This window comes from Canis lupus, chromosome 20, assembly GCF_003254725.2.
Source record: "Canis lupus dingo isolate Sandy chromosome 20, ASM325472v2, whole genome shotgun sequence".
In the NCBI taxonomy this organism is placed as follows: Eukaryota; Metazoa; Chordata; class Mammalia; order Carnivora; family Canidae; genus Canis; species Canis lupus.
Genome location: NC_064262.1, coordinates 31,893,994 through 31,911,432, shown reverse-complemented (window position 1 = coordinate 31,911,432; position 17,439 = coordinate 31,893,994). Strand labels below are relative to the sequence as shown.

At 34.7% G+C, this 17,439-nt stretch overlaps 1 long non-coding RNA gene across 5 annotated transcripts in view; it reads left to right on the top strand.

Moving 5' to 3' along the window:
- LOC118351566 (uncharacterized) overlaps nucleotides 1-17,439 on the top strand; it is a 169,505-nt gene that overhangs the window by 17,809 nt on the left and 134,257 nt on the right. For all 5 annotated transcript variants that reach the window (XR_007404151.1, XR_007404149.1, XR_007404150.1 and 2 more), the window contains exon 2: nucleotides 110-206. This is a non-coding gene — a long non-coding RNA (uncharacterized LOC118351566). The remainder of the gene's footprint in view (nucleotides 1-109; nucleotides 207-17,439) is intronic.

The window sequence follows — 17,439 nt, the reverse complement described above, 5'->3', positions numbered from 1 at the left end:
AAGTAATACAGAAAAGGGTAAGCCCATCCTAGGATACCTATACTGCTCTTCTGAAAAACACCATAAAAGAGATACAAATTAGTTTTTTGTTTTTTTTTTTTTTTTGGAGGATATGACACCTCTTGTAGAGTGGATGAAATTTGTAAATGTGGATATGAGCATGGGCATGAGACCGTAGAATGAAAGATACCATTTACATATAATATGTAAGTATCAAAATATATTTACTCAAATATATTTACTCAAAACAAAATCATAATCTCTTTTTGGCTACTGCTGTCATCCATTAGCTTTATTTGGTATATCTAAAATATTTAAGAGATATTCTGTCATTCAGATTCAAAGAAGTTTGAGTGATGCCATGCTGTATTTGCTGGGGTGCATGGTAGGAAATGCACAAGCATTGGTACCGTCCTCCACTGCTGTCTTTGGTCTCTTCCCAATCCTACACTTTCTCTGTTGGCCTGACAAGTTGCTAAACATAATCTTTCAAATAGATAATAATGGATAATGCACTTAGCTAAATTAAAATTAATTATAGCTATATTTAGATAATAAATGGTTCTATTGAAAATAGGACTCATTTCTATAGAACAAAAATTTAATCTCTGTGTAATATTGCTTGGGGAATCTGGTATTCTCCTGATATAGAATTAGAATTAAGTTACTTAATACTTATTGAATTATTTTAGCTTTTGAATTTTCTCTCCCCACTTCTTTGTTCCATTTGTTTATCTCCTTGGTTGACTTGTATTTTTTTTCCAATCCTTGTATTTTTCATAGTAATATTCCTTTTAATACCTGTAAGCTAAAATGTAAACACTACACAGCAAATATGTCTGCAAAGGGACTTTAGCAACTTTGTTTTCTGTTTATTTGCTTGTTTTGGAAATTGTTCTGTAGTTTGCTGAAAAGCAATCCTGTTGATGAATAGTAGAACCAGTATTGGAATTACAATTTTCTTTGAAAGTATAACATACAATCTTAGGTGAACTTTTTAATATGTAAGAACATGAAGGTATTGTCATAAATAAGGTTAATGTAATAAAATACAAAATTTACACATTTTAATTTTTATGTCAGGTTGAAATATACCAATAAATATGCTGTTGTTGCTCTAACAAACCACTGTGTTGCCATCTTCAACCAAAATGTAGATTGTTATAGGTAACTAGTCTCCTATTTTTACTTCAAATAGTTGAACTTAGCTGCAACATGCTGAGAACTGAATGGCTCTAAGTTAGAAGATTCTTTGGTGCATAACAAATATTCAGTGTATGATATTGAGAATCATTTCTATGTAAGAAATCCCATGGATGCATTTTGGCTCTTTTTCTGTAACAAATCATTTAAATTTGAGATCACTTATATAAATATGAATAAGTATAGTATACAAGTCCTGTGTATTATAATACAAATTTTAAATGTTTGAATGTATTGGAATCTGCAAGTTTTCTAGTTGATTATTGGGATAATAGCATCATTTATTCAGATGTTAGAACCTTATAGATAAGTAGGAAAGATGATAGAAATTTACGTAGATTTAGATCGGCAGGTAAGAATTGTGCCATACTTTGTCTTAAAAAGGGTATTTTTTTTTAATTGAAGTTCGATTTGCCAACATATAGGATAACACCCAGTGTTCATCCCATCAAGTGTTCTCCTCAGTGCCCATCACCCATTTACCCCTCCCCCTGCCCACGTCCCCTTCCACTACCAAAAGGAATATTTTTTTTTCTAATTCTTTGGAGTCAAGTCTATGAAAACAAACTTTTCCTTTGTATGTTATGGCCTCCTTAAAGGTATTTAATGAGTCAAAAGGACTAAAATTGTAAGATAGTATAATTGTAAATAATTGTAAAATAGTCGTCATTTTCGTCAACTGAGGCTATGCAGCCATAGCAAAACAATCCTTAAATCTTAGAAGCTTGAAACAATAAAGGTTCATTTCCTGGTCTTTTAGCCCATTTCCCATTGGTCAGATGTAACTCAGTTTGATGTTGTCTTCATTCTGGCGCCCATGCTGAGAGAGCAGCTTCTACCTACAACATTGCCAGTCACATGGTGAAAGTAAGTGAAGAATGCAGTAGAATGACACAATGGCTCTTAAAGCTTCTGCTTGGAAGTCTCATATCTGGCTTCTCATATTTTGGCCAAAGGAAATCATGGCAAAGCCTGATGTCATGAAGAAGCACCAAATATTTTGAACAATAATATAATATAAATCACCATACTCTTCCCTCTTGGTCACAAATATTCATTTCCTTCCCTTTTGCAAGGGAAGGAAATTGTAAAACCAATTCATTCTATACCTAAGGTAGACAATGCAATAGTCCCATCCAATCACTATAGTATAAGGCTCAAGATTCAAGGTATTACAATAGCTTCCCTATAAAGTTTGCATGTAACTCCTTTACTTTGGGGATTGTGAACTGAAAAAGGCAAATTTTCTACTCTCCTTAAATACAAACAAAGATGGAACACAGATGAGTGCTGCAATGAGTATTCCCATTCCTGAAAGGAGAATAATGGGAAACATAGTAGTCATTAGTTTTCTCATTAGAGTCTGAAATGCTCCAGTCTTTGCAAGAGCTTTTTACCCTACCAATGAGAAATATCCCTTCATTGGTCATTGTTTCTGCTTTCTAATAATGTTTCTGCTTTCTAATCTTCTCAGTACATTCCCCACTCCTCCCACCTGCTGCCCCAAGGCTATCTGCTTACCTTCCTTTTTATCATCCTTCCTGGATAGTCTAAAGAGGGCACTGGAGAGTATGCCTTCCCTAGATGCTATCTATCTTCCTTAGTGTGCTACTGAGTCAACTAACTCAGGAACCTACCCTATCTTTGGACTGTCTTTTATATGAGATAATGACGTATACTTTTATTAATGCCAGTGTGATTGAGGTTTCTCTTACATGCAGCAGAAAACATTCTAATTTATAAAAACTTAGTGTCATATTGTTCTGAAATAAATAGAACTCTGAAAAATAAGTTTTTTCAAGCTGGACTATAACTGCATCAAACTGATTATTAAGATACTCTAAAATGGAAACTGCTTCTGAAATTCTTTTCAAGTATTATTTTAATATGAAAAGATAAAGACTTTTAGCTATCACAAACAAATGGACAAACTATTACCATTATGACCTCATAACTTGATGTTTTATTATTTAAGACTCATGATCTTGATTATCATGGTACAAAGATTATTCAATAGGGAAAGAATAATCTTTTGAACAAATGCTTCTGAAACTACTGGATATCCACATGCTAAAGAATAAAGTTGTAAAAAAAAAAAAGAATAAAGTTGTATTCCTATCTCACCCCATATTCAAAAATTAACTCACATTGGATCAAAGACATAAATGTAATGGCTAAAACTACAAAATTTTTAGAAGAAATCATATGTGTAAATCATCATGACCTTGGATTAAGCAATGGTTGGCTAGGTATATCACCAAAAGTACAAGCCACAAAAGAAACAAATGGATAATTAGACCATAAAAGAGAAAAAAAATTCTGCTTCAAAAGACATAATCAAGAAAATGAAAAATCAAAAAGATGGAAGAAAATATTTACAAATTATCTGATAAAAGACTCATATCCAGCATGTTTAAAACATTATTCCTAACTAACAATAAAAAGATATATAACCCAATTTAAAAATGAGCAAATGATTCAAATAAGATTTCTCCAAATAAGATATACAAATGACCAACATGCATATGAAAGGATATTCAACATTCTTAGCCACTGGAGGAAAATCAAACCCATGATGATATACCACTTCACGCCCACTAAAATGGCTATAATTTTAAAAAGACAAATGTTGGTGAGGATGTGGAGAAATTGCAACCTTCATACACAGATGATGGGAATGTAAAATAGTGCAGCTTTTGAAAAACAGTTTGGTAGTTCCCCTAAAGATTAAATGTAGAGTTATCATATGACCTAGTTTTTCCACTAATAGATATATTTCCAAGAGAAATGAGAGCATATATCCACATGAAAACTTGTACATGAATGTTCATGGTGGTATTATTTATAACACCAGAAAAGTGGAAACAAACCAGGTAATAGTGATATATACTACAACGTGAGTGAACTTTGAAAACATTATGTTAAGTGGAAGAAGCCAGACACAAAAAGCCATATATTATATGATTGCATTTATATGAAATACCTAGGATAGACAAATATTAGAGATTGCCAGAGGCTGGGGGATAAGGAGAAATGAAGTACGACTGCTAATGGGCATAGTGTTTCTTTTCAGAGTGATGAAAGTGTTCTGGAATTAGAGTGATGATGATTGTCCAACTCTGTGAATCTACTGAAAACCATAGGATTATACATTTTAAAAGGACAGGTTTTAAAAAAAAAAAAAAAAAAAAAAAAAAAAAAAAAAAAAAAAAAAAATAAAAGGACAGGTTTTATGGTATATAAATTATAAACCTATAAAACAAAAAATGCAAAGTTATGTGTGCTAGCTGAAAAAAAATTGTATTTCTAATCAATGATAAATCAGAAAATTTAAAATATTATTCTATTCAAGATAGCATCAAAAAGAATGAAGTACTTCTGGAATAAGTTTAATAAAAGAAATATGAGACTATTACCCTGAAAATTTAAAAACTTTATTAAGAACAATTAAATTAAAAAAAAAGAACAATTAAAGATCTAAGTTAATGGAAGGTCATTCCATGTTCATGGATTGAAAGATTCAGTGTGGTTAAGATGGAAATTCTCCACTAATTACCCCAAATCTATAGATTAAAATCTATATTCAATCTTATTCAAAGAATAAGATAAGAATCTTATCAAAATTCTGGGTGGCTTTTTTGCAAAAGTTGAGGAGCAGATTCTAAAATTTATGTGGAAATACAAAATACCTACACTAGCCAAAACAGTTTTCAAAAAGGCAAAGCTGGAGGATTTTCACTTCTCAATTTCAGAACTTACTATAAATGTAGTTATTAGGATAGTTTGGCACTGACATAAAGACAGATATATAGATGAATGGAACACAATTGAGAGTCCAGAAAGAAATCTGTATATTTATAATCAATTGGCTTTTGACAAATATGCCAAGGAAATTCAATGGCGGAAAGTGTAATCTTTTCAACAAATGAATTTGGAACATTTGGATACCCATATGCAAAAAGATGAATCACACCATACATAAAAATAATAGTCTTAATGTAAGCTAAAACAATAAAGGTTTTAGACTAAAACATAGTAGGTAATCTTTGAGACCTTGGGCTTGGCAAAGATTTCTTTTTTTTTTTTTGGCAAAGATTTCTTAGCTATTTCTTTGCTATACCAAAAGCACAGGCCATAAAAAAAAGAAAAATTAATAAACTGAACATCAAAATCCAAAACTTTTGCATTTCAAAAGTCACCAGTAAGAAAATGGGAATAAACAATAGGGAATAAACACATATCCGATAAAGGACTTGCACCCAGAATTTACCAAGAACCCTTAAGACTTGATAATACAAACAACACAATTAGAAAAATGAATTAAAAATATTAACGGACATTTCACCAAAGAATATACAGGAATGGCTTTTGAGTACATGAAAAGATACTCAATAGCATTAGTTATTAGGGAAATGAAAATTAAAACCACAATAAGACATCATTTTATACCTACTAGAATAGCTATGATAAGAAAGGTAAATGTTTGTGAGGATGTAGAGAAATGGGAACACTTATGCTGCTGGTGGGAATGTAAAATTCTGTAGCCACTTTCAAAAACTGAAAGTTAAAAAAACAAACAAACAAACTACTAGCAGATCAACTCCTGGGTATCTACCCAAGAGAAATGAAAACATAAGCCTACATGAAAGCTTTTATGTGAATGTTCATCGCAACATTATTTATAATAGCCAAGAACTGGAAACAACTCTAATGTCCATTTACTAATGAATAGACAAAATATGTTATATCCATATCATTGAATATTATTCAGCAATAAAAATAACATACTACTTACACATCCTGCATTATAAACCTCAGAAACAATGCAAAGTGAGGTAACACATATTGTGTTGATTGTGAACACATATTATATGATTCCGTTTATAGGATATGTCCATAAAAGGCTAATTTATATATATAGAAAAGATTAGCAATTGCATGGGTCTGGGAGTAGAAATCTGGATTTAATATAAATGGCTATGGGGGATTTTATTGGGGGGACCAAATTGTTCTAAAAATGATTTATGGTGAAGATTGGACCACTCAGTAAACTTACTAAAAATCCCTCAAATTGTTCACTTAAAATGGGTGAATTTTGGGATATACTTTTATAGACTAGTAAAGCTGGGTTTTTTTGGTTTGTTTGTTTCTGTGGGTTTTTTTTAAGACACATGGTAATATGCCAAAACACAGCAAGGAGATGAGGATGTAACAATTAAAAATGGTATTTTGGATTTTGCTGCCAATTTAGAAGGATCACAACATTAGTTGAGACCAAATGTTTAAAAGTAATTTCTATTTTGGTGCTTTTATTTCCATCTTGTAACCAGATTCAGTGGTCACCAGAGAACCTTTGTCATTTAGGAGCCACAAATAAACAGATTCTGATGCTGTCTAAAGATACTGAAAAATGAAAGTCACAGGAAAAAAATGCTACAAAAATTCTCCAAAAAGTTTCACCAGCTGCTACCATTTTCTAAGTCTTTGGTTCTTCATTTTGTCAGTTACTTTATAATTCATATAGTTTCATGTGGTGGTTGTTGACTAAATTTTCTCTAAAGTTATTTTCTAGGATCCAGATGCTGTTTCACAGGAAAGATTTGTGCTTTTTCCAAGTTGAAGTATTTTGATCTAAAGTAAGCTTATGGATATAACTATTTCAAAACAAAGCATTACATTTCTGGAGGGAATATTAATTTGGATGGCTTATTAAATAGTTTGTAAAAGTTAATACTCCTGTTTTGGTCCTCTGAAATATGGTTTGTTTTATTTACTCATTCATGGATCTAGGCAAATATCTATCAAACATTTATTCTTACCTAGCACTAGGCTAGATGCTGGAATTATGCCAGTGAACTCCACACAAGGAAAGGAAAACTAAACTAGGAAACAGTAATTTCACAAGATAAGAGGCCATACAAGAAAGAGTGGCCAAACAACCTATGGTAGACGAGTCTGTAGGTGATCTCTGGGGAGGTAATATGTGACCTATAAGATCTGACTGATGAGAAAAAATAGCCATGTGAAGATTTGTGGAAAGAGCATTTTAGGCCATAATACTAAAAAGACCTCTAGGAGAGATTGTACCTGGATTATTTCTGAGAGTATAGAGCCCAATGTAGTTGGAATGTGATGATGCAGGACTCATGTTTTGTAGGCCATTATATGTAGTACGCATTTTGGTCTAATTGCAACAGAAAAGCACTGTGAGGTTTTTAAGCAAGGTGGTAGCATAATCTGTTGTATATTTCAAATAGGTCACTTAGGCTGCTCAATGGAAAATGGAATGGAGAAGGAGATAGAATGTAAAGTTAAAACAAAAAGACCAATTGAAAGGCTTTTGCAATAGTCAGGAAAAGAGATGGCAGTTCTTGGACCATAATAAAGCAATAGAGATGGAAAAAGATGAGTAGATTTGATATTTTTTAAAGTTAGAGTTAATGGTATTTGTTAATAGGTTAAAGGGGTGGGGAGATTAGATAAATCAAAGAGGACTTTTAAGTATTTGATGTCAGGAACTGGAAGGATGGTGGTATCATTTACTGAGATGGGGAATATTGGAGTAGGAAAGTTTGGGAAGAAAAAAATTAAAAAATTTTCTGTTTTGAAAAGGTCAAATTTGTGATCCTATTCATCATCCTAGTAGTATATCAAGTAGGCAGTTATGTGTTTAATCTGAAACTCAAAGGAAATGTCATATGATTGGACATATTTATCTAAGGGTTATTGGCATATAGGTAGCACTTCAATCTGTAATTTCAATCTCTGGATGAGATTACCTAGTGAAGAGAAAAAGGCTCAGATCTGAATTCTGAGTTTTCCCAACATTTAAAAGATAACAGAGAAAAAGCAAAGTAAGTGAAGAGGGTTGAATGGAGGGACGCCTGAGTGGCTCAGCGGTTGAGTGCCTGTCTTCAGCTCAGGTCGTGATCCCAGGATCCGGGATTGAGTCCTACATTGGGCTTCCTGTGAGAAGCCTGCTTCTCCCTCTGCCTGTGTCTCTGCCTCTCTCACAGTCTGTCTCTCGTGAATAAATAAATAAAATCTTAAAAAATAAAAAGAGGGTTGATTGGAGACTATGCTGCCTAGAAGTACCTCTCCAGCCACAGGCTCTGCTGCTACTTACCTTCACCTGTTGTTGCCAGGCATCACCATGAAAAGCCATATTGGAGCCTAAGACAAAAGGAAAAACTTTTATTTGTATATATGCTTATCAAAATATCCTCCTATATTTTGAACGAATTGAAAAAAAATATTGAAAAGTCTACAGTAAAAATCAGTTCAATCTGTTTGCATAAAACTGTGAACCCTCATAAATCTGCCCAGTGAGAAGACTTGATGGGCAAATGATCCCAGAACAGGGGACTGACTGGTTGAAACGACTGTTTTCATTATAAAAATTGCACATAAATATATAAAACAAAGAAACAACAGCCTAATCTTCATTTAACATTTTGATATTTTGTTCATCATGGATTTTGTGCCTTTTGATTTTTTAGGGATTGTATTAAGACATTATCCTTATTACCAAGTTTTTTGGCATCCCTTGAAAGTTTGTATCCACAGAATGCCTCATTTGCTTCACCCTTATCCTGATCCTGGATCCAAGACAAAATTTCTCCATTTTTAAAGAGAGGCTGACACATTGAGGTTTTAATATGAAATCTCACATTTTAAATATGTTGGCTAGGTAGCTTGGGTTCAAGACAAATGTGTGGAAGGATCCTCAGCTTGCCTCCTCCCCCTGATACAACAATACACAACTACACTTGAAATACTGCCCACCAAAGGAGACCTAGAAACTGGAAGAACAGAGCCTCTACAAAGGGATAGCACCAAGGTGGGTAGAAGAGACAGAGATATGGTCTCACTAAGGAAAAAAAAACACACACACACCCTAGTCATGGTGATCTGTGGTCTGGAGGAATCTCAAAGGTACATACTTTTCCTTGAGGTGTGAGAAATTTGAGCTCCACATCAGGCACCCCAACTCTTAGATCCTGGGCAAGAGTAATGAGTTCCCAAAACATCTGGCTTTCAAAAGCAAGAGAGTATGTCCAGGAAAACTATAGAACTGTAGAGATAGGAAAAACCCCTCTTAAAGGTGCAGTATACATATCCAGTCAGCCTAGGAACCAGTGCAAAAACACCATAACAAAAAGCCCAAAGACCATAGTAAAGAAAATCCACTTACTAATCTTGGCATGCCAGCAAGGTGGCAGGAAGTAGCAGAGCCTCTTTCTGGGGACTGAGACACTGGTGACAGCCACATTTGCCAGCTCATTCTGCTCTGCTGATCTCAGTGTCATTGGACACCATTTTAGAATCTTCCCTCTAGTCTGCTATGTCAGGGAGTGTACCCCACTGAGAGCCAACCCTATGTATTGGCAGGCCTCGCAGCTGGCAGAACAGTAACCCCACCCACCAGCACATCCATAGCAGAAGGGCCAGCACCACTCATTAGCATGCCTATAGCAGTCACTGCTCGGCCACAACAGGAGGGTGAACCCAGTCTACACAGGGAGCATACCTGGCTGTGATAGTAGTGATTGTGGTTCTGGGTCCCCCAGCACTCTTCCTACATATGGCCACTCCTTTCAAGACTGGGAAAACTAAAATAATAGACTGGGAGACCTACCTAAAACAGAAACAAACACAGAGAGTAGGCAAAATGAGACACAGAACTATGTTATACATGAAAGAACAAGACAAAACCTCAGAAAAAGAACTAAATGGAACAGGAGCAATCTACTAAATAAGCCAAAAGTAAAGGTCATAAACATGCTTACCAAACTTGGGAGAAGAATGAATAAACGCAGTCAGAATGTTAACAAAGAGAAAATATAAGAAAGTATCAATCAGAACTGACAACTAAGATAACAGAAATTAAATCTACAGTAGAGGGAATAAATAGCAGATTTGATGACATAGAAGAACACATTGGTGATCTGGAAAACAGTGGAAATCACTACTGAGCCACAAAAAAACTTTAACCGTGCGGATAGCTTAAGGAATCTCTAGGATAATAACAGTCATATTAATATTCATATTATAGAGGTCCTAGAAGGAAAAGAGAGAAAAAGGGACAAGAAACATATTCAAAGAAATAATAGCCCCAAACTTCCCTAACCTGGAAACAGACATCCAGGTCCAAGAGCAACAGAGTACCAAACAAGAAGAAATCCTAGAGATCCATATCAAGACAGATCACAATGAAAATGTCAAAAATTGAAGATAAAGAATCTTCAAAGCAGCAAGAGAAAAGCAATTAGTTACATGTAAAGGGGCCACCATGAGACTATCAGTTGATTTTTCAGCAGAAATTTTGCAGGTCTAAAGAGAATGGTATATATTCAAAGTGCTGAAAGGAAAAAAACTTGGAATCAAGGATAGTCTACTCAGCAGGGTTATCATTGAAAATTGAAAGGCAGATGAAGACTTTGCACATGGTGTTGGGAAAACTGGACAGCCACATGTGAATGAATGAAACTGGATCATTTTCTTTTACCATGTACAAAAATAAACTCAAAATGAATTAAAGACAACTGAAATCATAAAGACCTGAAATCATAAAACTCCTATAAGAAAACATAGGCAATAAACTCTTTGATATGGATATAAGTGATATTTTTTTAGATCTATAATCAAGGACGACAAAAGCAAAAATAAAGAAATGGAACTACATCAGACTAAAAATGTATTTTGTATTGAAGTAAACCATCAACAAAATGAAAAGGCAACCTACTGAATGGGAGAAGCTATTAAAAATGATATATCTGATGGGGTTAACATCCAAGATATATAAAGAACTCAAGATTCAATGTAAAAAAAAATCTGATTTAAAAATGGGCAGATGATGGGATGCCTGGGTGGCTCAGCAGTTGAACATCTGCCTTTGGCTCAGTGTGTGATCCCAGAGTCCCAGGATCGAGTCCCACAATGGGCTCCCTGCATGGAATCTGCTTCTCCCTCTGCCTATGTCTCTGCCTCTCTGTCTCTCATGAATAAATGAATAAATCTTTTAAAAATTAGCATATTACTTCACTTATAAGTGGAATCTAAAAAACAAAACAGATGAACAAATAAAATAGAAACATACATACCTACAGAGGAAAAACTTGGGATGCCTGGGTGGCTCAGTGGTTTAGTGCCTGCCTTCAGCCCAGGGAGTGATCCTGGAGACCCGGGATCGAGTCCCACGTCGGGCTCCCTGCATGGAGCCTCTTCTTCCTCTGCCTGTGTCTCTGCCTCTCTCTTTCTCTCTGTGTCTCTCATGAATAAATAAATAAAATCTTAAAAAAAAAAAAAAAAAAAAGGAAAAACCTATGGTTGCCAGAGGGGATGGGATAGGGTGGTGGACCAAATAGATGAAGGGGATTAAGAAGTAAAATCCTCCAGCTGTAGTATAAATAAGATGTGAGGATGTAATATACAGCATAGGGAATATAGTCCATGGTATTGTAACAACTTTGTATGGTGTCAGATGGTCACTAGAGTTTGATGATCATTTCGTGATATACATAAATATCAAATCACTATGATGTATACTTGAAACTAATATTTTATGTCAATTTTTCAAAAAATGTTGACTATTTAAAATTTAAATAATATAATGTTGGTCAAACAAAGCATCCTTTCAAACAAATAATATAATGCTGGTCAAACAAAGCAACACCTTTCTACCACAAAGCATCCTAGTCTCATGAAAAGTTCATGGACAGGCTGTTAAAGACTTGAGTTCTTGTCTTATTTTAGCCTAACCAGGCACTTTAACTTTCCCGGCCTTCATTTTTCATCTTATTATAAGTACACCTTCTATGACCCAGTATCAAGCATGATAATTAGAATTTTATGAAACACTAGCAGTGATCCAGTCCTATGGATCTGAAGTGTAAATGTTAGATTTAACTATATGAAATTACTGATAATTGGCTGTTTGGGATCTACAAAAACATTAATTTCATGTTATTCAACCTAATAGTTTTGTTTCACTCGAATCTGAGGGTGTGATGTACCAGGCATTGCTGTGCTGAACCGTATTAGAGCCCAAGGCAGAAGGAGAAATGTGTTCCTCCACATTGTATAGCAAGATCAGGAATTTGGCCAGAAATTCGTAGGCAGGGGACAAGAGCATTAATGGAGACAAGATAATGATTTGCCCTTTTTTTCCGCTATAGCAGCAGCTAATTTGATCTGAGCTCCTATTCCCAGGTTTCTCACTTAAGCATTCATTCTCTATCCAGGCCTCCAGGTGGCTCATACCTCAGTCTACTTAGGATTTCTGACTGGGATCTGAATCCTTTATATGTATGAAGGTCACAAGGCTTCATTGTTTGTAAAATAATACCACTTTGAAATAAACAGCTCAAGTTCAAAGTGAAAAGAAATGAATGCGTCTCTATCAACACTTGTACATTCATTTTTATCCAGAACAGTTAACTGAGTTTAGCGTTAACCAAGCATAAAATGTAGCTATGCACCAACCTCTTCCAATCTGAGTGCAACCACTCATGCATACCAGGTATAGGGTACTTACAATGATTATCTTATTATTTTAAAGTGGGCCTTATAGTAATCCACATTGTAGTTTTCTTCTTACTCCCTTAGGCAATTAATTTTAAGCTATAGCTAATGCATGCAAACCAGATGTACATTGATTTCAGGTTGGGTTACTTGTCAAATTCAGTTCTTTAGTGTCAATGCAGTACTTTGTGTTTAAACATGTAGCATATATTGAGAAAATGTGTAGAATTCCCTCATATATATAAGGATCTTAAAGGGTTTTTAGTTCAAGAAACATAATAGGTGGTCACTACAGAATTGTTGAATGAATAAACACGTATTAAATACTTACCGATGGCTGATGCCACACTATCAAAATATAAAAGACCCTGCTGTGGCAGGAAAGTGTGGGAATATCTGAGTATGTGAATGACATTGGTAGGGCAGTGGTGACAGTGGTTGTTTTTCATTCAGTCAATTTTGCAGAGTGGTTTTAGTCCTTTATCATAGAATCTTAGTCTTAAGTCTAGTCCTCCTAGTCCTAGTCACTAGTGCTCCTAGCAATTCTGGGAGCCTCCCAAAATATTTTAATGAACTGCTTCTTCTCTCTTTAACTGGCTAAAGTTGATCTCTGTTGCTTGCAACTAAAAACCCTGAGTGATTCAAGGGAGAACCCCCAGTGCAAGGGAGATGCCCTTAGTAGATAGAATATTTTTGCAATGAACCTGAGGGGAGTATACCTAAGGAATAAAACAGGATGAAGAGTTTTAAAATAACTGGGGCACAAAAGTTTTTTCCCTAAGGCTTTTTAAAAAGCAATGAGACCATCTCCACAGGAGACCTAATTTGTCAATAAAGTCTATCATCTCTGTTGTCAATGGAAACATTTAGTGGGTGGGCAAACTTTTATTCATTTCACTAGCATATTATATGAAATTTTAAAAAAATTATCCTAATTCATCAGCAACTTTTAAATTATGTTCACCTATTTGCTATGATAGTGAAATTTATAAAACCTTATGCAGATTTAGAGAGATTTCAGTAAGAAATAGTTTAAGATAAAAAGTCTCCATGAATTGATTACAACAGGAGTTTATTTGTAAAATTTGATTTCATGGCGTAATTCATTCCTCAACATAGCCAGATAAATCTGCTTGTTGCTATAGTTGCTAGATACCTGATTCATTCATTTTGATATAAATTCACTAGTAAATTTTTGCTAGTAGCCATATATAAACCTTTCATGGATGGTTGGTTTATCTAATGGAGAAGAAATGGATGGTGGCTTCATTGAAGGAATTTACTTTGTTTGCATGTAAAGATAAAAATGGGGATCCCTGGGTGGCTCAGCGGTTTCGAGCCTGCCTTTGGCCCACGTCGTGATCCTGGAGGCCCAGGATCGAGTCCCACGTCAAGCTCTCGGCATGGAGCCTGCTTCTCCCTCTGCCTGTGTCTCTGCCTCTCTCTCTCTCTCTCTCTTTTTCTCTCTATGTCTATCATAAATAAATAAAAACGAAAGATGAATGGATAAAGAAGATGTGGTTTATGTATACAATGGAATATTACTCAGCTATTAGAAATGACAAATACCCACCATTTGCTTCAACGTGGATGGAACTGGAGGGTATTATGCTGAGTGAAGTAAGCCAGTCGGAGAAGGACAAACATTATATGTTCTCATTCATTTGGGGAATATAAATAATAGTGAAAGGGAATATAAGGGAAGGGGGAAGAAATGTGTGGGAAATATCAGAAAGGGAGACAGAATGTAAAGACTGCTAACTCTGGGAAACGAACTAGGGGTGTTGGAAGGGGAGGAGGGCGGGGGGTGGGAGTGAATGGGTGACGGGCACTGGGGGTTATTCTGTATGTTAGTAAATTGAACACCAATAAAAAAAAAAATGAACATTAATTCAGGTAAAAAAAAAAACAAACAAACAAACAAAAAAAGAAATCTTTAAAAAAATAAAAAATTAAAAAAATGAATTAAGAAACATTTGTAAACACAAAATTTGTAAAATTATAACTTATTTAAAAAGTAATTTCTTGTTTTTTAAAAATTTTATTTATTCATTTGACACAGAGTGTGTGCCAGTGGGACGGGAGGGGCAGAGGGAGAAGGAGAGAATCCCAAGCAGACTCTGCACTAAGCTTAAGTTATTGTTACTTTTGCTGTCAAGTTAACAATGCTGTTATCAGTGCAACTGCAAATTATAGAAAGATTTTATTTATTTATTTTAGAAAGAGAGAGTGAGTGAGCAAGCATGAGTGGAGGGGATGAGCAGAGGAGAAGCCGACTCCACACTGAGTGTGGAGCCCAATGTGGGGTTTAATCCCAGCATTCCAAGATCATAACCTGAGCTGAAAGCAGACACTTAACCAACTGGCCACCCAGGCGCCCCTAAATAGTAATTTCTTTATAGTATTGACCTATAGGTATAGCTTTAAAATATTTATCTTCTAAAGCATGCACTAAAAATGTTAATGTCCAAAGTGAATCTTCAGAGATGTCAAAATTCCATTATCTCTTTGTTAATAAATATTCAGCATTGATAAGATGTCAGATCTGGCTGATTGCTTGTCAAGAATGCTGTAGAAAAAATTTAATCAATGGATGATAGGATCATTAGACTAAATAAGTGACCTTGAGATTCCTTCAAATCTTGAAATTCTATGAGCATCTACGATACACAGTTAAGAGTCACCAAATTCGGATTCATAGTTTAACAAATACTTTTTATATTTGTGTGATTTTAATTCTATCTCAAATTTTAAAATCTGCATAAAATTATATAGTTATTCTTTATTGAAATTACCTTTATTAAAACAATAGAATTAAATGAATTGAGACTTCCAGAGAATTATCTAGTCCATTATGAATTCCACGTTAATATGAAGCATAATTTTATTTATTTTTTTTAAGATGTTATTTATTTATTCATGAGAGACACAGAGAGGCAGAGACACAGGCAGAGGGAGAAGCTGCTTCCCCGCAAGGAGCCTGATGTGGGACTCAATCCCAGGACCCCAGGATCCCAAGCTGAACCAAAGGTAGATGCTCAACCACTGAGCCACCCAGGCGTCCCTAAAACATAATTTTAAACAATATTTTCAACAAATTATTTTATGTATAATTTGTGTATAATATATAATATATAATAGTACATATAAATATATGCAAATGTTCTATTTATACATATGAATAGAATGTATATCATATACACATGTCTAATATGTATATAACATATATTTATGTATACATCATATATGGTATATATTATATATACACATGCATACATATATGTATACAGTACAGACACACACACATATGTATAAATGTTCTATCTCCAAAAACAGCTCTCCAATCCATTTGTTTCTCTCCAGCGACTGTAACATTTCCTAATTCAGGAAACTATCATGTTGTACCTGGGCTGCTGCTGGAGCCTTCTGCTGCTCTTCCTGCTTCCACTTTTGTTCCCCTCAAGCAGCCACAATGAACTTTTAAACTGTCAATCATATATCATTCCTCTCCTTAAAATCCTTCTGTGGCTTCCCTCTGCCATTCATATATAAACCTCGTTCTATAAAATGGCCAACAAAGCTCTCACGGGTGCCTGCATCTCCAATTTCATCTTTATCTCTAGTCTCTCTTTTGTTTTTTCCTCTCTCAGCATTTTTTCTGGTTACAGGAATATATAATTATAATTTACATGCCATACAACTAAGTCATCTAAAGTGTAAATTCAATGGATTTTTATTTTTAATTTTATTACTTTTTAAAGATTTTATTTATTTATTCATGAGAGACAGAGAGAGAGAGAGAGAGGTAGAGAGACAGGCAGAGGGAGAAGCAGCCTCCCCATGCCTGATGTGGCACTTGATCCCAGGACCCTGGGATCACAACCTGAACCAAAGGCAGATGTTCAACCATGGAACCACTCAGGCTTCCCTCAATGGATTTTTATATAGCCAGAGAATTTTGCAGCCTTCACCATAATCAATTTTAGAACATTTTCATCACTCTGAAAGTAAATACTATACCATTTAATGGTCATCCTCAATTTACCCCAACATTCTTAGCCCTAGTCAACCACTAATCAACTTTCTATAGTTTGCCTATTCTGGATATTTTATTTAAATGCAATAAAAAATGTATGATGTTTGTGACTGGCTTCTTTGACTTAGAATAATGTTTTCAAGGTTCATCCATGTTGTAGCCTGTATCCAGATTATTTATTTTCTATCACCAAATGCTCTATTGGGTAAGATGTATCACATGTTATGTATCCATTCACCAGTTGATGGGTATTTGAGTTGTCTCCATTTTTTTGGCTATTATGAATAGTGCTGCAATGAACACTTGTGTACAAGTTTTAAGTGGACATGTATTTTTATTTCCCTTTGATAAATACCTAGGAGTAGGGTTGATGGGTCATATGGTAACTCTATGGTTACAACAATCCTCCCTTATCCGTGGGGGATATGTTCAAAGACTTCTAGTGAATGCCTGAGACCACAGACAGTACAGAATCTTATATATAGTATGTGTTTTCCTTTACATACTTACTTGTAATAGAGTTTAATTTATAAATTAAGCACAGTAATAGATTGACAGTAATAACTAATAATAAAATAGAACAATTATAACAACATTCTGTAATAGAAGTTGTGTGATTGGTCTCTCTCTCAGAATATCTTGTACAGGTCTCACCTTTCTTCTTCTGATGATGTGAA